This window comes from Triticum dicoccoides, chromosome 6A (genome assembly GCF_002162155.2).
Source record: "Triticum dicoccoides isolate Atlit2015 ecotype Zavitan chromosome 6A, WEW_v2.0, whole genome shotgun sequence".
Lineage (NCBI taxonomy): Eukaryota > Viridiplantae > Streptophyta > Magnoliopsida > Poales > Poaceae > Triticum > Triticum dicoccoides.
In genome coordinates, this window is record NC_041390.1 from 19,756,080 (window position 1) to 19,778,921 (window position 22,842).

Here is a 22,842-nt window from a genome sequence, read left to right on the forward strand (position 1 = left end):
GTGTGTCCGAACGTCATAACCGTACTTTACTAGATATAGTGCGATCTACGATGTCTCTTACCGATCTACCACTATCGTTTTGGGGTTATGCATTAGAGACAGCTGCATTCACGTTAAAAAGGGCACCATCTAAATCCGTTGAGACGACACCGTGTGAACTATGGTTTGGCAAGAAACCAAAGTTGTCGTTTCTTAAAGTTTGGGATTGTGATGCTTATATGAAAAAGTTCCATCCTGATAAGCTCAAACCCAAATCGGAGAAATATATCTTCATGGGATACCCAAAGGAGACTGTTGGGTACACCTTCTATCACAAATTCGAAGGCAAGATTTTTGTTGCTAAATTCGGAGTTTTTCTAGAGAAGGAGTTTCTCTCGAAAGATTTGATTGGGAGGAAAGTAGAACTTGATGAGGTAATTGTACCTGCTCCCTTATTGGAAAGTAGTACATCACAGAAAACTGTTTCTGCGACACCTACACCAATTAGTGAGGAAGCTAATAATGATGATCATGTAACTTCAGATCAAGTTACTACCGAATCTTGTAGGTAAACCAGAGTGAGATCCATACCAGAGTGGTACGGTAATCTTGTTCTGGAAGTTATGTTACTAGACCATGACGAACCTACGAACTATGAGGAAGCGATGATGAGCCCAGATTCCGCAAAATGGCTTGAGGCCATGAAATCTGAGATGGGATCCATGTATGAGAACAAAGTATGGACTTTGGTTGACCTGCCCGATGATCGGCGAGCCATAGAAAATAAATGGATCTTCAAGAGGAAGACGGACGCTGATAGTAGTGTTACTATCTACAAAGCTAGAATTGTCGCAAAAAGGTTTTCGACAAGTTCAAGGTGTTGACTACGATGAGAGTTTCTCACTCGTATCTATGCTTAAGTCTGTCCGAATCATGTTAGCAATTGCCGCATTTTATGAAATCCGGCAAATGGATAAACAAAACTGCATTCCTTAATGGATTTATTAAAGAAGAGTTGTATATGATACAACCAGAAGGTTTTGTCAATCTTAAAGGTGCTAACAAAATGTGCAAACTCCAGCGATCCATCTATGGACTGGTGCAAGCATCTCGGAGTTGGAATATACGCTTTGATAAGTTGATCAAAGCATATAGTTTTATACAGACTTACGGTGAAGCCTGTATTTACAAGAAAGTGAGTGGGAGCACTACAACATTTCTGATAAGTATATGTGAACAACATATTGTTGATCGGAAATAATGTACAATTATTCTGTAAAGCATAAAGGAGTGTTTGAAAGGAGTTTTTCAAAGAAAGACTTCGGTGAAGCTGCTTACATATTGAGCTCCAAGATCTATAGAGATAGATCAAGATGCTTGATAAGTTTTTTCAATGAGTACATACCTTGACAAGATTTTGAAATAGTTCAAAATGGAGCAGTCAAAGAAAGATTTCTTGCCTGTATTACAAGGTGTGAAGTTGAGTAAGACTCAAAGCCCGACCACGGCAGAAGATAGAAAGAGAATGAAAGTCATTCCCTATGCCTTGGCCACAGGTTCTATAAAGTATGTCATGCTGTATACCAGATCTATTGTATACCCTGCACTGATTTGGCAAATGAGTACAATAGTGATCTAGGAGTAGATCACTGGACAGCAGTCAGAATTATCCTTAGTGAAATAAGGATATGTTTCTCGATTATGGACGTGACAAAAAGGTTCGTCGTAAAGGGTTACGCCGATGCAAGTTTTGACACTAATCTAGATGACTCTAAGTTTCGGTCTAGATGCATATTGAAAGTGGGAGCAATTAGCTAGAGTAGCTCCATGCAGAGCATTGTCGACATAGAAATTTGTAAAATACATGTGGATCTGAATATGGCAGACCCGTTGACTAAGATTCTCTCACAAGCAAAACATGATCACACCTTAGTACTCTTTGGGTGTTAATCACATAGCGATGTGAACTAGATTACTGAATCTAGTAAACCCTTTGGGTGTTGGTCACATGGCGATGTGAACTATGGGTGTTAATCACATGATGATGTGAACTATCGATGTTAATCACATGGTGATGTGATCTAGATTATTGACTCTAGTGCAAGTGGGAGACTGAAGGAAATATGCCCTAGAGGCAATAATAAAGTTATTATTTATTTCCTTATATCATGATAAATGTTTATTATTCATGCTAGAATTGTATTAACCGGAAAAATAATACATGTGTGAATACATAGACAAACAAAGTGTCACTAGTATGCCTCTACTTGACTAGCTTGTTAATCAGAGATGGTTATGTTTCCTAACCATGGACAAAAGAGTTGTTATTTGATTAACGGGATCACATCATTAGATGAATGATCTGATTGACATGACCCATTCCATTAGCTTAGCACCCGATCGTTTAGTATGTTGCTATTGCTTTCTTCATGACTTATACATGTTCCTATGACTATGAGATTATGCAACTCCCGTTTGCCGGAGGAACACTTTGTGTGCTACCAAACGTCACAACGTAACTGGGTGATTATAAAGGAGCTCTATAGGTGTCTCCAAAGGTACACGTTGGGTTGGCGTATTTCGATATTAGGATTTGTCACTCCGATTGTCGGAGAGGTATCTCTGGGCCCTCTCGGTAATGCACATCACTTAAGCCTTGCAAGCATTGCAACTAATGGGTTAGTTGCGGGATGATGTATTACAGAACGAGTAAAGAGACTTGCCGGTAACGAGATTGAACTAGGTATTGGATACCGACGATCGAATCTCGGGCAAGTAACATACCGATGACAAAGGGAACAATGTATGTTGTTATGCAGTCTGACCGATAAAGATCTTCGTAGAATATGTAGGAGCCAATATGGGCATCCAGGTCCCGCTATTGGTTATTGACCAGAGACATGTCTCGGTCATGTCTACATCGTTCTCGAACCCGTAGGGTCCGCACGCTTAAAGTTTCGATGATAGTTATGTTATGAGTTTATGAGTTTTGATGTACCAAAGGAGTTCGGAGTCCTGGATGAGATCGGGGACATGACGAGGAGTCTCGAAATGGTCGAGACATAAAGATTGATATATTGGAAGCCTATGTTTGGATATCGGAAGTGTTCCGGGTGAAATCGGGATTTTACCGGAGTACCGGGAGGTTACCGGAACCCCCCGGGAGCTATATGGGCCATAGTGGGCTTTAGTGGAAAGGAGAAAGGGGCAGCCCAAGGTGGGCCGCGCGCCTCCCCCCTCCCCTAGTCCTATTAGGACAAGGAGAGGTGGCCGGCCCCCTCTCTCTCTTTCCCCCCTCAAGGAATCCTATTTCAACTAGGATTGGGGGGGGGGGGGAATCCTACTCCTAGAGGGAGTAGGACTCCCTTGGCGCGCCCTCCTTGGCCGGCCGCCCCCTCCCCCTTGGCTCCTTTATATACGGAGGCAGGGGGGCACCCTAGGACACACAAGTTGATCATTGAGATCGTTCCTTAGCCGTGTGCGGTGCCCCCTGCCACCATATTCCACCTCGATTATATTGTAGCAGTGCTTAGGCGAAGCCCTGCGACGGTAGAACATCAAGATCATCACCACGCCATCGTGCTGACGGAACTCCTCCCCGACGCTTTGCTGGATCGGAGCCCGGGGATCGTCATCGAGCTGTACGTGTGCTAAGAACTCGGAGGTGTCGGAGTAACGGCGCTTGGATCGGTCGGATCGGGAAGACGTACGACTACTTCCTCTACGTTGTGTCAACGCTTTCGCAGTCTGTCTGCGTGGGTACGTAGACAACACTCTCCCCTCTCGTTGCTGTGCATCACCATGATCTTGCGTGTGCGTAGGAAATTTTTTGAAATTACTACGTTCCCCAACACCATTAATGTTCATATCAGCTATAGCCCTTTTCCTAGTAGTGGCGGTATCACGCATCGCCTGGGCCATCCCCCCATTGCTAGTTGGCAGGAGATGATTGGTGCGCCGCTGGGTCCGTGGCGTGACCAGCGAGAGGGAGTCGCGTGTCGCTCACAGAGGTGGACGCTGCGGCGCGTGCGCCTGCAGCTGCAGCCACGTCTGCTGCGACGGATCCCGAGGGGGGTCGGATTTCCTGACCCTGCACTGATCCTGAGGAGATCCTGTGGCCAGTTGCCTGTCGCTGCACCGATCCCGAGGAGATTTTGTCTCCTGTTTCTAAACACATGAAATAAGGGCCAAAACTTGCACCGTTTTCTTCATTTTTTCACCTGTTGTCCCTATTTCAGTGCCTGCTTCATCAACACAAGTCTCATGCAGCGTATCAGTGGGATTAGTTAACAAGTGATCATCAATATTGTTACCCCCTTGGTCAATACTAGTGAGATGTGAGGGCAAAAGGAGAATTTCTTTGCGAAGGAGAGCACCGGCGTTGGAATGAAGATCAGCGAAGGGAAACTTTGTTTCATCAAAAACGACATACCTAGATATATAGACACGACCCGTGGAGACGTCTAGACACTTGACACCTTTGTGTTGGGCACTGTAGCCAAGGAACACACATTTTATGGAGCGAAACATGAGTTTTCGTTTGTTGTAGGGACATAGATAGGGCCAGCATGGGCAACCAAAAACACAAAGGGATTTGTAATCTGGTTTTTCATGGAGGAGTCTTTCTAGTGGGGTTTCGTTGTTGATAACATGACTAGGGAGCATATTTATGAGATGAATGGTTGTGAGAAATGCTTCATCCCAGAATTTTAGAGGCACGGATGCTCCTGCGAGAAGAGCAAGGCCAATTTCAATTATGTGGCGATGCTTTGGTTTAGCGGAGCCGTTTTGCTGGTGCGCATGAGGGCATCATACGTGGTGTGAGATGCCAAGAGTTTGGAACAAGGAGTTCAATTTCTCATACTCCTCTCCCCAGTCTAATTGGACAGCAATGATTTTGCTGTCAAACTTGCGCTCGACAAGACCTTGGAAATTTTGAAAAAACTTGAAAAACGTTGGATCTTTTCTTAAGGAGATAGCTCCATGAGAATTTGCTATAGTCATCAATGAAACTGACGTAATAAGAGTGTCTACCAACAGAGGTGGGTGCCAGACCCCAAACATCAGAAAATATAAGCAGCAATGGTTTGGTAGAAACACTGGTAGATATGTGATATGGTAATTGATGACTTTTAGCTCTTTGGCATGAATCACAAATAGTTTCATTATGTCGCTCAACCACAAACATGAGCTTATTCTTCCTAAGAAAATTTTCAACTAAAGAGAAAGAAGCATGTCCTAATCTATCATGCCACCATGTTGACAAAAGCTTTGCAGCACCATAGACTTGTTTATTGAATCTTCTACGAACTGGAATCAACGGATAAAGCCCTCCAACACATCTACCTCGATAGAGGATTTTCTTCGTTGCCTGATCCTTAATCAAAAAGAAATAAGGGTGAAACTCGAGGAAGACATGATTATCTAAGGTAATACGATGAACAGAAAGAAGACTTTCGGCGGCACTAGGAACAAGCAAGATTTTCTTGAGATGAACATTGCGACTAGAGGTACTAAATATTGAATGACCAGTGTGATTTATCCGCATACCTTCTCCACTGGCCATGTGAATTTGATCCTTTCCACGGTACCTTTCCTTCATGGTCACCTTATCAAGTTCATTGGTGATGTGTTTGGCGGCACCGCTATCAACATACCAGTTGGTGTCGATGCCGTAGGAGCCGTCGGCCGCCGCAGCGACCTTGTCATCGTCTTGAGAGTCGTCCTCATCCTCATCATAGCGGTACTAGCAGTCCTTTGAGGTGTGGCCCGGCTTGCCACATATCTGGCAGTGAGGCGAGTCCGGACGAGATAGGCCAGAGCCACCACCACCGCCTCCGCGGCATGCCTTGTTGGTGAAGCGCCCACCGCTGTTGCCGCTGCCGCCAGACCATCCCCTGCCACGGGAAGAGCCGCGGGAGCGTGCATGACCATGCCCGTGGGTTGCAGCGTTTGCGAACGACTTGAAGGAGTGGCCACCCGCACCGTGGAACTGTGCCATGCATTGGTCGAAGTTGGCAAGCATGGCAAAGATCTCATCGAGGGAGGCGGGGGAGATGCGGGCTGGTACTCAAAATCCAGCCCATGGAGGATATAGGAGATGAGCTCATCATCCTGGATCGGCTTGCTGGCCGTGGCCAGCTTGTCGGCATGGCCACACATGAAGGCGAAATAGGTGGTGGCAGATTGGGTACCTTTCTGCGCGTTGATGAGGGAGGTTCGGATCACTGGTAGAAAAAGGGCCTGTTGTCCCGGTTCGTAAGGGCCATTAGTCCCGGTTCCTGAACTGGGACTAAAGTGTCGGTACTAATGCCCTGTCCCTTTAGTCCCGGTTCAATCCAGAACAGGGACTGATGGGCCTCCACGTGGCCTGTGCGCGGAGCCCAGGCAGGAGACCCTTTGGTCCCGGTTGGTGGCACCAACCGGGACCAATAGGCATCCACGCGTCAGCATTTCTGTGGCTGGGGTTTTTGTTTTTTTTGAAGGGGGGGGGGTTTGGGGGTTTTGGGGGGTTAATTTAGGTGTTTCATATATTGTGTTAGCTAGCTATAATTAATAGAGAGAAGTGTCCTCTCTTATGTCCGTGCTTGGTCGACGCTACGTACTATACATACGTATAGAGAGGACTAGACACGCTAGCTAGCTAGTAAGCAAACGAAGGAAACAGAAGATCGTCATGAACATATATGCATACAGAGAGAAGTGATATCGACCACCTCTCCTTCTCCGAGAGATTGGTCGAACAACAAGTTCTCGTATATCTATACGACACTACCAGCTTCATATATACAATAATTATCTCTTACAAATATAATCATATGGACTCATGGTCCACATAGTATTCTCCATCTTTAGGGATCACGTGGTCAAGAAAGAATGCTGCCAATTCCTCTTGAATTGCTCGCATGCGAGCTGGTGCTAGGAGTTCATCCCGCTTCCGAACCATCTAACTTGAAGAAGGGGGTCAATACATATATATATGAATGAATGAAACTCAACACAAATGATGGTAATAAAATAAAATTGTGAATGTTGTTATTTACGTACTTCATATTGTTCGTCACAGTACCCGCCCCGCTCATAGGTCGTGTGGCGGATGGACTCGCAGACGTAGTATCCACAGAAATCATTCCCTTGTTCCTGCCACAACCACTTTACAAGAAATAGAGGTCAATCAAACTGATAAGCAAGAATGCTAAATGGTATTGATGAAACTAGTGCTTGAATCACTAGGAGATGCGCGGAACATGCTACTATAGTACTTACTTTCGGGTGTCTAAATTCCAGCTCCTTCGGCAGTCCCGGAACTTTTCTGGTGAATTTTCTCCAAACCCTGCCGGACAAAGAAAACAATTACTTGATATCAGGAAATGAACAAAGTTGCTGATATGATGGATAATGATCGATTTAACTTACTTCTTGAGGATTTCAGTCATGTCCGCATACACCTGGGGATCTTTTCGTTTAGAGTCCAAGATGGTTACTACTCCCTGCTCAAGCCTAATCTCTAGGAGAATATAGTGGAAACTGCACACGCATGCATAACTCATCAATTACATTACTCTAACCTGGACTAATATATAAGGGAAACCGAATATGCACAAGACAGTAACACTCACTTGAAGTTGTAAGGAAAGAGTATTATATCTTTGTTTTCATTTTTTTTGAATGATCGTAGCAAGTTGGCCTCGGTATCTCCGGGACGATGTTCAACCTCAGTTGCATCTATGAGATATGTGTTAACGAACCCAATATCACCGATTTGTCTTTTCTTCAATTCGGCGATCTTCAATCTGCATACTATAGTGAGGATAATTATAAATACATGCAATGAAAGAGATGAGCTATATAGAGAGACTTAATGACAGAAGTAGTAGTACTTACAGACAGTAGCAGGTGATCGTTGTTTTATCGAGGGCCAATTGATTGAAAAACTGATAGAACACCTCAAATGGAATAGGCAACAGTTCAAATCCAACGAGGTCATGCTCCGGTTTAACTCTCGCATACAAAGTACTCCTCCCCCCAGACTCTCTGCAGATTTTCAAGTACCAATCATGTAATCTTCGCATCATCGTTGTTAAAGATTTTTCATCTTTGACGAGAGGCTTCCCGTACTCGTATCTGTGTATCTGCACCTCCATGGGATCATAATGTACATCGTCGGGAAGGTAATCATCAACATTGCCATAACCGGGCACCATCCTCGGATCGACGATGTCGCTAGGCACCTTGAGCGGGGGGCACGATTGCTTCGCTTGTTCGCCGAGCTGGGCAATTTGTTTCCCAGCTGCTCGTCGTTCTTTCAGCCTTTGATCACTGACTGTACTTCCCGACCGCTCCGCTTCGGCCCATGTCTTTGCAATAATGTGCTCATAGTTGCCTTTCGGGGGAGACTTGGGTGGTTTTGCCATGGTAACCAGAGTGCGCTTCACTTTCACCGGATCTACCTTCTCCTCCGGAGGTGGATGTCTCTTCGCTCTCAACCCTTGAAACCAGTCATCCACTTCGGTTCGCGCGATCTTCGCGTTCTCCTCCGGGGTCCTCTCGTATGGTAACTTCTATGGACTCTTCAGAGAAGGACCGAATCTGTATGTCCTCCCGCCTCTGGTTGTACTTCTAGACGCCGGCCGAGCAGACGAAGCGGTTGTCTTCTTTACTTGCTTACGAGGCGGAGGAGAAGTACTACGACGCGCCGGAGCAGCTGCTGGAGCGGCGGCGGGTCTCTTCCCCCCTTGCTGACGAGGCGGAGAAGTAGGAGGCTGGCTGCTCGGGCGCGCCGGCGCAGGCGGAGTGCCGCCACGCGCCGGAGAAGGAACCGGCCGAGGGCCCTGATCGTCACTCGCCGGAAGAGGAGGCGGTGGAGGAGGCGGAGTGCCCTGACTCGCCGAAGGAGGAGGAGGAGGCGGAGGCGTCCAGTTCGGAAGGTTGATGAGCTCCTTCCGCCATAGGCATGGAGTCTTCAGAGCAGACCCCAGCCGAGTCTCCCCTTCACCGGTAGGGTGGTCAAGCTGGAGGTCCTCAAATCCCTCCGTTATTTCATCCACCATCACCCTAGCATATCCTTCTGGAATCGGCCGGCAGTGAAAAGTTGCGCCGGGTTCAGTAGGATAAACAGAGCCAACAGCCGCCTTGACCTTCAAATTCATCCATTGCGTCATAAGGTGGCAATTTTGAGACTCCGTGATAGCATCCACGGGATAGCTGGCAGGAGCCGTCAAGGCATGCTCTGGCTGAAGCAGCTCGGTGGAAGCCACGCTGCTTCTACGCTGAGATGGCGGGGTAGCTTCGGGGGAAGCTTCGGCAGTACGTTTGCTGCGATTTGCTTCTCGTTCCTCTATCGCGTCTACCCTTGCTTGCAGCGCCTGCATTTGGGTCTGCTGTACTTTTTTCCTCCTCTCATGGGATTTGTAACCGCCTACGTCCGGAAGCCCAACCTTCCACGGAATGGAGCCTGGCGTGCCTCGTGTCCGTCCAGGGTGCTCAGGATTCCCGAGGGCCATTGTGAGCTCGTCGTTCTCTCTGTCTGGAAAGAATTTCCCTTCCTGCGCTGCTTCGATATACTGCTTAAGCTTCCTGACTGGTATGTCCATTTGATCGTTCGTCCAAATGCACTTCCCTGTTACAGGGTCCAAGGTTCCGCCAGCCCCGAAGAACCAAGTCTGGCAACGGTCTGGCCAGCTAATTGTCTCTAGTTCAATCCCTTTATCAACCAGATCATTCTCAGTCTTGGCCCACTTAGGCCGGGCTACGAGGTAGCCACCTGACCCCGTGCGATGGTGAAGCTTCTTGTTCGCAGCATTTTGCTTGTTTCTCGCCGACACCTTCTTACTCTTTTCCGATGTCTTGTGGGCCACAAATGCGGGCCAGTGATCTCTGATCTTCTCATATCTGCCCTTGAATTCTGGTGTCTCATTATTTTTGACAAACTTATTCAGCTCAGTCCAAAGATCATTTTTCTGCATATCATTGACATAAGACACCTCAGGGTCTTCTGTAGCCGGCTTAAACCATTGCTAGATGCTTATCGGGATCTTGTCCCTAACCAGAACCCCGCACTGAGCAACAAATGCGCTCTTTGTCCGGAGGGGTTCAATCGGTTGGCCATCGGGCGCGATTGCTATGATCTCAAACTTTTCATCCGAGCTCAACTTTTTCTTCGGGCCTCGTCTCTTTACCGAAGTTGTGCTCGATCCAGAGGGCTAGAAAAAAGAACAAAGACTTAATTAATATGTGTACATAGCAAAACAATGAATGCATCAATCAGCTAGTCAGCACAGGCTTAACTAATATATATACCTGGCCGGACTCGGTTCGGTCACCAGAGCCGTCATCACGGTCTCCTTCTTGCACCGGCATTGGGTCACCGGAGCCGTCCTCATGTTCTTCTTCTTGCACTGGCATTAGGTCACCGTAGCCAGCTTCTTCACCCTCTCCTTCCAAACCATCGGTGTCGTTGAGAAACAACGAGACGGCATCACTTCCTTCTGCGATTATGTCCCTCAACAACGCTTCTTTTGCTTCGTCTCGGGCGGTGTCCATAGTTTCTAAAAATATTTACAACATGGCAATTATTATTCAAACATGACAGATGGATATATTAGTGCCAAACGTAGAACTAGCTACCTAATCATAGTAAGGAATCATATATATTAATTAGTGGCCTCGACCCCCCCCCCCACGTGTTGAAGCTATCGGGAGGGGGTATATATCGACAACGACGACACTACATCTATATGTCCCTCGACGACCCTCGTTCCCGATAAAAAAAGAGGAAGAAGAAGAAAAAAAGAGGAGAAGAAAGAATAGAGGAGAAGAACTCCTCTATTCTTTCTTCTCCTCTTTTTTTCTTCTTCCTCTTCTTTTTTATCCTCTTCTTCCTCTCATGTTCGAGAGGATCGCCGAGGGGTCGGGAGGTTGCCTAGTGTCAAAGGATTCAACAAAACCATGTCTTCATCATTAGGCGAAACTAACAGGTGCATGATGGTACGAAGCTCTCCAAAGTTATTTTGGAACGGAGTCCTAGATAGGATAATTCGCTTTTTGGTACAAAGTTCAGCAAGAACCTTCCAAATATCGTTATTTGGAAGGCCTTTGCTGAAATTCATACAAAAAGGCAAATTATCCTATCCGGGACACCATTCCAAAAAAGAGAGGAGAAGAATAAAGGAATAGTGGAGAAGAAGAGAAAATAGAATATTCTATTTTCTCTTCTTCTACACTATTCCTTTCTTCTTCTCCTCTTCTTTTTCTTCTTTTTTCTTCTTCTTATTTATTTCTCCTTTTCTTCCTCCACTCTTGTTCTTTCTTTCCTCTTCTTATTTTCTTCTTTCCTATCCTTCTTTTCCTTCCTTTCTTAATATCACTTAGCAAATACACTAACCTAAAATGCAACAAACATAAAAAGCAAAAAACATAAAATGCACTAAATCGATCAACTAACCTAAAATCAGTGATAAAATGCACTAACCTAAAATCGATATCTACTAACAACTTAAAAAAATTAATACATATATGAAAAAATGCATATATGAAAAAAACATCATCATATCATCAACAGAAAAAATAGTATTTTTTCTAAAAATCTATCTTTTCAGCACATACATATACTCATACATCATCATATACTCATACATATACATATAATCTACAGGAAAAAACATATATGTGTTTACAAAAAAAGGGGGAAGAGGGGGGCGGTGCCGGCCCAGACCACAACGAGGCAGAGGCGATGGCGGCGCGGGGCAGCTGGGGCGCGGCCAGGCAGAGGCAAGGCAGGGACGGCGTCGGGGCGGCGCGGGGTGGCGATGGCGTCGAGGCGGCGCGGGACGGCGTTGGAGGCAGGGCGACGACGGCGACGGCGAGGCGCAGAGGGGCAGCCTGGCGGCGTCATCGGGGCGCGATGGAAGAACTAAACAAATTTTTTCACAAGTCTTGCTTATATAGACGGCGCATTGGTCACGGTTCGTGGCACCAACCGTGACCAATGCCCCCCTTTAGTCCCGGTTGGTGCCACCAACCAAGACCAAAGGCCGCCACCTCGCTAGTTGAGAGGGCTCGGGAGTGGTTTATAAGCGCTGCTGCGCCCACCCTCCCGAGCTCCTCTCAGCTGCAGGCTTTCGGGCCTAATCTGTCACTGCAATGCCTGTGGGCCTACTAGGCCTGCTGCGGGCCTGAATCCTGGCCCATGGTAGGGTTTCTAGTCGTATTCAGGCCGTGGTGGCCGAGTAGGTGGCATTTTTTTGTTTTTTTGTTGCTTTATTTATTTTCTTTTGTTTTTTGCTTTATTTTTTAATTCTTTATGCTTTTAGTTTTAGAAAAATTATAAACTTTTTGTTAATGCCATTAGTTTTCAAATTTCAAAATAAGTTTTTAGTTTTTTTGTTTTCTTTGTTGCTTTATTTATTTTATTTTGTGATTAACTTTACTATAAAAATAGTTTTTTCCTGTTTTTTTATTTGTTTTTTGCATTATTTATTTTCTTTTGTTTTTTGCTTTAATTTTTAATTCTGTTTGCTTTTAGGTTAGCAAAATTATAAACTTTCTGTTAGTGCCATTAGTTTTAGAAAAATTATAAACTTTCTGTTAGTGCCATTAGTTTTCAAATTTGAATAGTTAAAATTTGAATTCTTTGAAAATTGTTTGAATCACAAGTTTGTGATTAACTTACTAAAAAATGAGAATAGATGCGCTTATAGAGAAAATTCAACCTAAATTCCTAGTAAATTTCTATGAATTTCAGAGAAATTCACTATGAATTTAGGTTAAACTTTTCTCTATTAGGACATCTATTTTCACTTTGAGAGGAGCTCAACAAGGCAGAGAGGGAAGGGCTTATAAACTGGTGTGAGCCCCCTTCGGTTGGCGAGGTGGGACTAAACTTGGCCCGCAACGAGGACCAACCCTTTTGTCCCGGTTTGTGGCACAAACCGGGACTAATGGTCATGGGCCAGGGGCGAGGAGCAAAATTATAAACTTTCTGTTAGTGCCATTAGTTTTAGAAAGTTGAAAGTTGGCATGGGCCAGGGACTAATGGTCATGGTATTACGAGGGCCGAACCATAAGACATGAAAGCATTTCAAATGAACTCTGGAAAAGTTGAAAGTTGGGATGGTATCGTATTTTCACCCACATAGCATGTGCATGTACAAAACGGACAATGGTAGCATGTTCGTGTGTTACAAAGTTGCGGGAGAAAGTCTTCACTTTTTCTTCGCTTGTGTCATTTGCTTATTGCGCCGTAACCATGGATAATCTTCATTGTTTATCAGGATGCTTGGGTCAGCCTTGACATTGAAGGGAGGAATTTCATGAAACTTTTCATAATCTTCAGACATGTATGTCTTGCCGTCCACTCCCAGGATGTCCCTTTTTCCTGAAAGAACTATGTGGCGCTTTGGCTCATCGTATGATGTATTCGCTTCCTTATCTTTTCTTTTTTTCGGTTTGGTAGACATGTCCTTCACATAGATAACCTGTGCCACATCATTGGCTAGGACGAACGGTTCGTCAGTGTACCCAAGATTTTTCAGATCCACTGTTGTCATTCCGTACTGTGGGTCTACCTGCACCCCGCCGCCTAACAGATTGACCCATTTGCACTTAAACAAAGGGACCTTAAAATCAGGTCCGTAGTCAAGTTCCCATATGTCCACTATGTAACCATAATATGTATCCTTTCCGCTCTCGGTTGCTGCATCAAAGCGGACACCGCTGTTTTGGTTGGTGCTCTTTTGATCTTGGGCGATCGTGTAAAATGTATTCCCATTTATCTCGTATCCTTTGTAAGTCAATACAGTCAAAGATGGTCCCCTGGATAACAAGTACAACTCATCACAAACAGTGTTGTCACCTCTGAGACGTGTTTCCAACCAACTGCTGAAAGTCCTGATGTGTTCACATGTAATCCAATCGTCGCACTGCTCCGGGTGTTTGGAGCGCAGACTGTTCTTGTGTTCATTGACATACGGGGTCACCAAGGTAGAGTTCTGTAGAACTGTGTAGTGTGCTTGAGACCAAGAATATCTGTCCCTACATATTATTGAGTCTCTTCCAAGAGTGCCTTTTCCAGTCAGTCTCCCCTCATACCGCAATTTAGGGAGACCTATCTTGTTAAGGCCAGGAATGAAGTCAACACAAAACCCGATAACATCCTCTGTTTGATGTCCCATGGAGATGCTTCCTTCTGGCCTAGCGCGATTACGGACATATTTTTTAGGACTCCCATGAACCTCTCAAAGGGGAACATATTGTGTAGAAATACGGGCCCCAGGATGACAATCTCGTCGACTAGATGAACTAGGACGTGCGTCATGATATTGAAGAAGGATGGTGGGAACACCAGCTCGAAACTGACAAGACATTGTGCCACATCACTCCTTAGCCTTGGTACGATTTCTGGATCGATCACCTTCTGAGAGATTGCATTGAGGAATGCACATAGCTTCACAATGGCTAATCGGACGTTTTTCGGTAGAAGCCCCCTCAATGCAACCGGAAGCAGTTGCGTCATAATCACGTGGCAGTCATGAGACTTTAGGTTCTGAAACTTTTTCTCTGGCATATTTATTATTCCCTTTTTATTCGACGAGAAGCCAGTCGTGACCTTCATACTGAGCAGGCATTCAAAGAAGATTTGTTTCTCTTCTTTCGTAAGAGCGTAGCTGGCAGGACCTTTATACTGCTTCGGAGGCATGCCGTCTTTTTCATGCAAACGTTGCAAGTCCTCCCGTGCCTCAGGTGTATCTTTTGTCTTCCCATACACGCCCAAGAAGCCTAGCAGGTTCACGCAAAGGTTCTTCGTCACGTGCATCACGTCGATTGAGGAGCGGACCTCTAGGTCTTTCCAGTAGGGTAGGTCTCAAAATATAGATTTCTTCTTTCACATGGGTGCGTGTCCCTCAGCGTCATTCGGAACAGCTAGTCCACCGGGACCCTCTCCAAAGATTACGTAGTGTAAATCATTAACCATACCAAGCATGTGATCACCGCTGCGCATGGCGGGCTTCTTCCGGTGATCTGCCTCGCCTTTGAAGTGCTTGCCTTTCTTTCGACATTGATGGTTGGTCGGAAGAAATCGACGATGGCCCAGGTACACATTCTTCCTGCATTTGTCCAGGTATATACTTTCAGTGTCATCTAAACAGTGCGTGCATGCGTGGTATCCTTTGTTTGTCTATCCTGAAAGGTTACTGAGAGCGGGCAGATCGTTGATGGTCACGAACAGCAACGCCTTAAGGTTAAATTCCTCCTGTCTGTGCTCATCCCACGTACGTACACTGTTTTCATTCCACGGCTGTAAAAGTTCTTCCACTAATGGCCTTAGGTACACATCAATTTCGTTGCCGGGTTGCTTAGGGCCTCGGATGAGAACTGGCATCATAATGAACTTCCGCTTCATGCACATCCAAGGAGGAAGGTTATACATACATAGAGTCACGGGTCAGGTGCTGTGATTGCTGCTCTGCTCCCCAAAAGGATTAATGCCATCCGCGCTTAAAGCAAACCATACATTCCTTGGGTCCTTTGCAAACTCATCCCAGTACTTTCTCTCGATTTTTCTCCACTGCGACCCGTCAGCGGGTGCTCTCAACTTCCCATCTTTCTTTCGGTTCTCACTGTGCCATCGCATCAACTTGGCATGCTCTTCGTTTTTGAACAAACGTTTCAACCGTGGTATTATAGGAGCATACCACATCACCTTCGCAGGAACCCTCTTTCTGGGGGGCTCGCCGTCAACATCACCAGGGTCATCTCGTCTGATCTTATACCGCAATGCACCGCATACCGGGCATGCGTTCAGATCCTTGTATGCACCGCGGTAGAGGATGCAGTCATTAGGGCATGCATGTATCTTCTCCACCTCCAATCCTAGAGGGCATACGACCTTGTTTGCTGCGTATGTACTGTCGGGCAATTCGTTATCCTTTGGAAGCTTCTTCTTCAATATTTTCAGTAGCTTCTCAAATCCTTTGTCGGCCACAACATTCTCTGCCTTCCACTGCAGCAATTCCAGTACGGTATCGAGCTTTGTGTTGCCATCTTCGCAATTGGGGTATAACCCTTTTTTGTGATCCTCTTACATGCGATCGAACTTCAGCTTCTCCTTTTGACTAATGCATTGCGTCCTTGCATCGACAATGACCGATCATCATCATCGGGCACATCGTTTGGTTCCTCTTGATCTTCAGAAGCTTCACCCGTTGCAGCATCATTGGGCACATCATCTGGTTCCTCTTGATCTTCACCAGCTCCCCCCGTTGCAGCATCACCGTATTCAGGGGGCACTTAGTTGTCATCGTAGTCTTCTTCTTCGCCGTCTTCCATCATAACCCCTATTTCTCCGTGCCTCGTCCAAACATTATAGTGTGGCATGAAACCCTTGTAAAGCAGGTGGGAGTGAAGGATTTTCCGGTTAGAGTAAGACCTTGTATTCCCACATTCAGTGCATGGACAACACATAAAACCATTCTGCTTGTTTGCCTCAGCCGCATCGAGAAACTCATGCACGCCCTTAATGTACTCGCGGGTGTGTCTGTCACCGTACATCCATTGCCGGTTCATCTGCGTGCATTATATATAATTAAGTGTCCAAATTAATAGAAGTTCAACATCACATTAAAACCAAAGTGCATACATAGTTCTCATCTAACAACATATAGCTCTCCAGAGCATCTAATTAATTAAACCATACATTGAAACTATGTAAAACATTTCAATGCGAAAACAAATGCGATCATAATCGCAACCAAGGTAACAATTGATCCAACGGCATAATGATACCAAGCCTCGGTATGAATGGCATATTTTCTAATCTTTGTAATCTTCAAGCGCATTGCATCCATCTTGATCTTGTGATCATCGACAACATCCGCAACATGCAACTCCAATATCATCTTCTCCTCCTCAATTTTTTTTCCTTCAACAAATTGTTTTCTTCTTCAACTAAATTTAACCTCTCGACAATAGGGTCGGTTGGCATTTCCGATTCACATAGATCCTAGATAAATAAAATCTATGTCACGTTGGTCAGCATAATTTTCATAAACAATAAATGAACCAATAGTTATAAAGATAATATACATACCACATCTGAATCATAGACAGGACGAGGGCCGACGGGGGCGGATACCAAAACCATCGCACTATATAAGATGCAATAATAAATGTAAGAAAATGATACAAGTATCTATCTAAACATACAAGTAAGAATATTTTTCCTTTCAGAAAGAAGATAAGAACAAGAGGCTCACCACGGTGATGAGATCGGCGCAGGTGATCGACGGCGGTGAAGACGGGGACGGGGCGTGACGGACCGCTAAATCTAGACAAATCTCGAGGAAAATGGAGCTTGGAGGTCGAGCTTCGAGAGGAGAAAGCTTAAGTAGTGTGGCTCGGGTATTCCATTGAACACCTCATGTGCATAGGAGGTGAGCTAGAGCACCACAAAGCCCTCTCCCCCTCGGCCAGAGAAAAACAGAGCACTGGGGTGCTCTGCTCGTGAGCGAGGGGTATATATAGGCACCTCATTGGTCCCGGTTGGTGACATGAGCCGGGACTAAAGGGGAGCCTTTGGTCCTGGTTCAAGCCACTAACCGGGACCAATGGTGGTGGGCCAGGAGCGAGGCCCATTGGTCCCGGTTCATCCCACCAACCGGGACCAAAAGGTCCAGATGAACCGGGACCAATGGCCCACGTGGCCCGGCCGGCCCCCTGGGCTCACGAACCGGGACCAATGCCCACATTGGTCCCGGTTCTGGACTGAACCGGGACTAATGGGCTGACCCGGCCTGGACCAAAGCCCTGTTTTCTACTAGTGGATGTTGTTGAGACGGCTCAGCGACTGCGACGAGTATATACCCGCCAGCGTCGTCCAGAGCGTGTGCGCCTTGGAGAGGTTGCTCAGCAGGTAGCCGAGCACCTACTGGTCGTCCCTGTCCCTGATACAAGGTATAATATGGGAAAATGTAAGTAAAAAACTAACAAGTATTTTATTTTGGGATGCAGGGAATACAACTACGAAGTGAAAGCACGCTGAAAGTGATACATCGACGAATATAAATAGTAGAATATGCCTTATGTTAGTATCTTAAAAGAGGGAGTACCTCTACATAGATTTGTTAAGCGTCTTAAAAGTGCTCGTCCATAAAAGTTGCGGTGCAAAATGTGTTCTCATTCCTAGTACCCCGGCCCTACGCTGCCCTAGCCAGAAAATACTAGCAAGGCCATTCAACTAGCATGCTAACACAAGCCAACAACCTCTTGTCCCATCCTTTACTGAGCCACAATGTTCAACCATAAAAGTGATGATATGAAGTTTGTCATCACTGTGCATGGATCCTCTATATATATATCTCTAGCTCAATCTTTTACCAAGTAGAATCACAGCTTGCTCGATATCAGTTGGAGAAAGGCAACAAAGCTTGTGGCTGAGAGCAATGAGGTCCAGAAGGGAGAACATCATGTGGAAAAAATAAAAATGGAAACTGGAGGCACTGGGAAGGAGAGCAATGTTGGTTAGTACACCTTGTAGCGCTTAGTATTCGCAAAGGGCATAACCCATAGAGATGGATCCGCGTGTTTGGTTAGATTTCCTTGCGAATGCCAGTTGCCACGCAAGACATGGTTCCATCCACACAATGACCATTCACCATTTCTCTAGAACCTCCCGATTAATTCATTCTATACAGATTTTTTCTTTTAAACATGAAGTAAAAAGTGACTTATATTATGGAGTACCGCCAAATATGTACTCGTGGGTAAAAACTGACTTATATAAATATGTAAGGTGGGTATCTTAAAAGGGCTAGTCAATCCCAGCAAAAAAATAAAGAGCTCGTTAGTGAAGTTATCAGTCCACCATATGTGTTTCCACATCTGTTTAGGTACACCCCCCTCCCACCATCATAACGCACCAATGGAAGAGATCTCTCCACATCTTACAAAGACGTGTGGTAGTTTCGTTATCTATCGAGCGCACAAAGAGCCCGGATGCCTTATAAAATTATGATGTCCTCCCTCCATAAAGAAATATAAGAGCGTTTAGATCACTAAAACGCTCTTATATTTCCTTACGGAGGGAGGACTAACAACACTGAATATGGACTGCTAGCAATGGTAGGTGAAGTCAAGGATGCTGCTAGCGATGTGTGTCACTCAGGGACAGCAACAGGGTGGATAGGAATAGAGTTTTCCCGATGACCACATGCTTCCTTCACCAACATCTTTTGAGGCATATCCGCTTCCGCTTGTTCTTCCACGTGTATTTTGTTACCCCGAGACCTACCATTCCCAAACAATCCTCTGAACAAGCTATATGTGTTATTACCTCGACCATCTAACAAGTTGGTGGATTTAAAAAGGGAAACTTTTAGAAATAGAATGATAAATGAATTGCACAAGCTATTGAAAGTAGTGGAGAGGACCAAGGTCTTTGAGAGGGACCATGTGACCAATTTTTGTACAAATATAGGGAAGTGCATACGAGGCGCAATGAGAATTCCAGGGGCAGACGCCCAAAACAGAGCCAAACACTAGAAGAAAGACAGAAAACAAAGGAGGGGAGGGCTACATCGGGACCTCAAGCCAAAAGCCACACAAGGAGCTCCGCTGAGAATCTCATCCTCTCACATACGAAAAAACCACAAAAAGGGCTAGGCCAAAAAAAGTAGGCACCGGAGGAGAGGCTCACAAAGGAGGTCACTCGCATACTCGTCGGACAACAGGTAGCTGAGATCGTGCGGTCACTAGCACCGGTCCTGTGGTACTTCATGTTGTAGCTAATACCTTGACCATTCAATGTCATCAACACTGATGGAACATGTGCCATAGAATGCATACTTGATACTGTAAATGAGCAAAGTCGGTGTCCCGTCATCCCGAGGCCTACAATTCCCAAATGATCATATGGGAAAAAATTGTACTACTATCTCGGTCATCTAAAAAGATAGAAAGTTTAGAAGAGAGAGCATAGAACCAACTACTAGTGCTATATGTATTTAGCCAAGACCAACCTCCTCTGTTGTTAGGTAGCATGTCCTTCATTTATAGCTCCTGGAGCTAAACACTGGCCTAAATGAACACAGGCCCGGTCTACACACATGTTATATCAGGTGCTACCAATGTTTAGGCGATACCGTGATACGGCCTCTTAGCAGCCGTTGGACCTCAATCAAACGGCTCCCGGGAGCTCTTGAACATTTTGCAAAAAATTCATCCAAGAGTCTCAAAATTGCACGTAGGTACAACAACTCCTCAGATGCTGTCGGATCTCAGATCCAACAGTCTAGAAGCCCGTATCACGGTAGCACATGAACACAGGGCCGATCTACACACATGTTATGGAGCTCAGTGGAAAGATAACGGTAATGTGCCCATGTTGACACACAAACCCTTAAACTAATATATGTATTTTAGAAGAAAAGTAAATTTTAATACCTCGCATAGTTAGGTGATCCCTGTACTCTAAACCATAAGCTATTGATTTGGCTCGATCAACAGACGAGGACAATATCATGATAGTGAGGAAATATTGTACCTCCACCACTACAATACTTTTCCATGTGAAAAATGAGACCATCATTTTCATCTGCAAAGCAAATAAGATTGTCAAGACTGATTATGGGTTGAAATTTTTGTTATTTTATGATCCAAATTCACATATAAAAATTGAATACTAACTTCTGACAAGCGAAGCGGAGCTCCGGCCCGTAGCCGGGAGGCTTGAGCCGGAACGGAGCGGAGCGTAACGGATCAGTATTGACTTAGGTTGCCACTTTTACATATACTTCTTGTAAGCTGCCGCATGGGATAAGCTGATAGTTGTAAATCTCCGCCGTTTGTAACGTCCCACGATATATGGAAGATTTGATCGTAGTCGCTTGTGGTTTTTCCCCTTCGTGTGGAGGGGTTTTTCACGTTTAATCCTTGTGTCCCCTTTGTTTGATCTCATTCTTGGTCGTTTTGATTGTGTGTCATATCTTTAACAACTTTTGTGTTACCATGGGATACAAAGTCAACGCCGGATCTGTCTGCACTCTTCAGCTGTATAGTTAAGAGCCCCAAAAGAACGAGATTGAAATTATTATTTTTTTCAAAATCAATGTACTCAATTTCAAATTAGATGATTTTTTTTCAAAATTGATGATTTTTTGCAAAATTGATAAACTTTCTTTTTCAAATTATTGAGCTCTTTCTCAAATTCATGAACTTCTTTTCAAAATCAATGCACTTTTTCAAACTCACTATAATTTTTAAAAAAATTGATTTTTTCTCAAATTAGCGAACTTAAAAAAAATTAATTAACTTTTTTTATTATGCGAGTTTGATTCAAATAGCGCGGTTACAAATGTTCTTAAAGCATGCGCCCTGCAATCAGTTACTAGCACCGAGCTGGTACAATGGTAGCCAACCATTTTCAGGAATGTTGCGGCATGAGTTCAATTCCCCGGACCAATATTGTAGCTCCTCCCGAGCACACATGTGAATTCTAGAGCTGCTGCTCCAATTTCACAACGCCCGCGAGACCACCAGTCAGCATAGTCGATAGCTCTACCTCCAAAAAAAAGTGAAGCAAACAGCACGGGCGGGTGACTTTTAGAGCTGCCGCCGTGATGGAGTGCAGGCGTGAACGACAGAACGAGTAATCCTGGGCTGGATCTATTTTTTTAGATCGATCGGAAGTGTCGAGTAAAACTGTGTCTGAGATCGATCCGAACTCCAAAGTTGCCCATTCGAACCCAGTGGCCTGCGTGCTAGCAGTTTGGGTTGCTACCTTTTGGGTCCTTGATGCGGAGCATCCCACGTTTATCCCCATGTACACTCCGACTACTCTCCAAGCCTTAAAAGAACATAAGACGAGACCTCATCTATACACCATTGGACACAAGGTGAACTCGCTCCTCTTCAAATCATCACTTTCCATACGTGAGACATGGCTACTACCTCAAACATGTGTGCTATGCATGACCAGGAACCAAGAGGAAGACCATGGACAAGAAGGCGAGGACACCAAGCGCGAGGAACGAGAAGGAGAGCTACGGAAGAAGCTCCAGCCACCGGACGACCGGTCGGGACCGGACGCCCGACGCCTGAAAACCCTCCGGACGACCGGCACGGACCGGACGACCGGCAATCCCGCACCCGAGCCAAACGAGCGGACGTCCGACAAGTCCCAGACGTTCGACACACTCCAGCGACCGGACGTCCGACCGTCTCCGAAAATCCGGCGCCACATCAACCGAGCCAAAACGCCGGACGTCCGACAAGTACCGGACGACCGGACCCTTGTGAGCCACCGGACGTCCGGTACCCGTCGGACGTCCGACGCCTGTCTGTGCACTGTGTATCGGGCCGAGCCCATGTATCCCTTCGCCCTCACTTACCCCTTCATGGCCCTAGACTATATATACTCCTCCACCTCCACCATTTGAGGGTTAGCGTTGGTTTAGCTCAATACTTAGAGATAGAGTTTCGCTCATCCACATCGGATCTACTCCTCGTGAGAGACCGCGGCCTCTTTGGAGAAGATCCCTTTGGATTCAAGACCTCCTTTTGGAGAAGAACATCAAGACCTCCTCACGGAGAAGACCGGCTACCTTTGTATCGTCCGTTGTTGACTCTGGATCTTGTATCTCACCTTTGTGTTCATCGATCTAGCGCATGTGTGATCTATTCTTGTTGGTTGAGTGATTCTCTCGTATTTCCTCTTGTGTTTTCCCTCGTTTTCCCCTCGTGTTCTTCGCGTTCTTGGACGGGATCCGCTCCTTTCGTGAAAGATCGGCCCCTAGGGTTCCTACCCTACATCATCTTGGTATCATGAGCCACGTTGATCACGATTTCGGAGCCTCCCCCACCGTTTTCTAG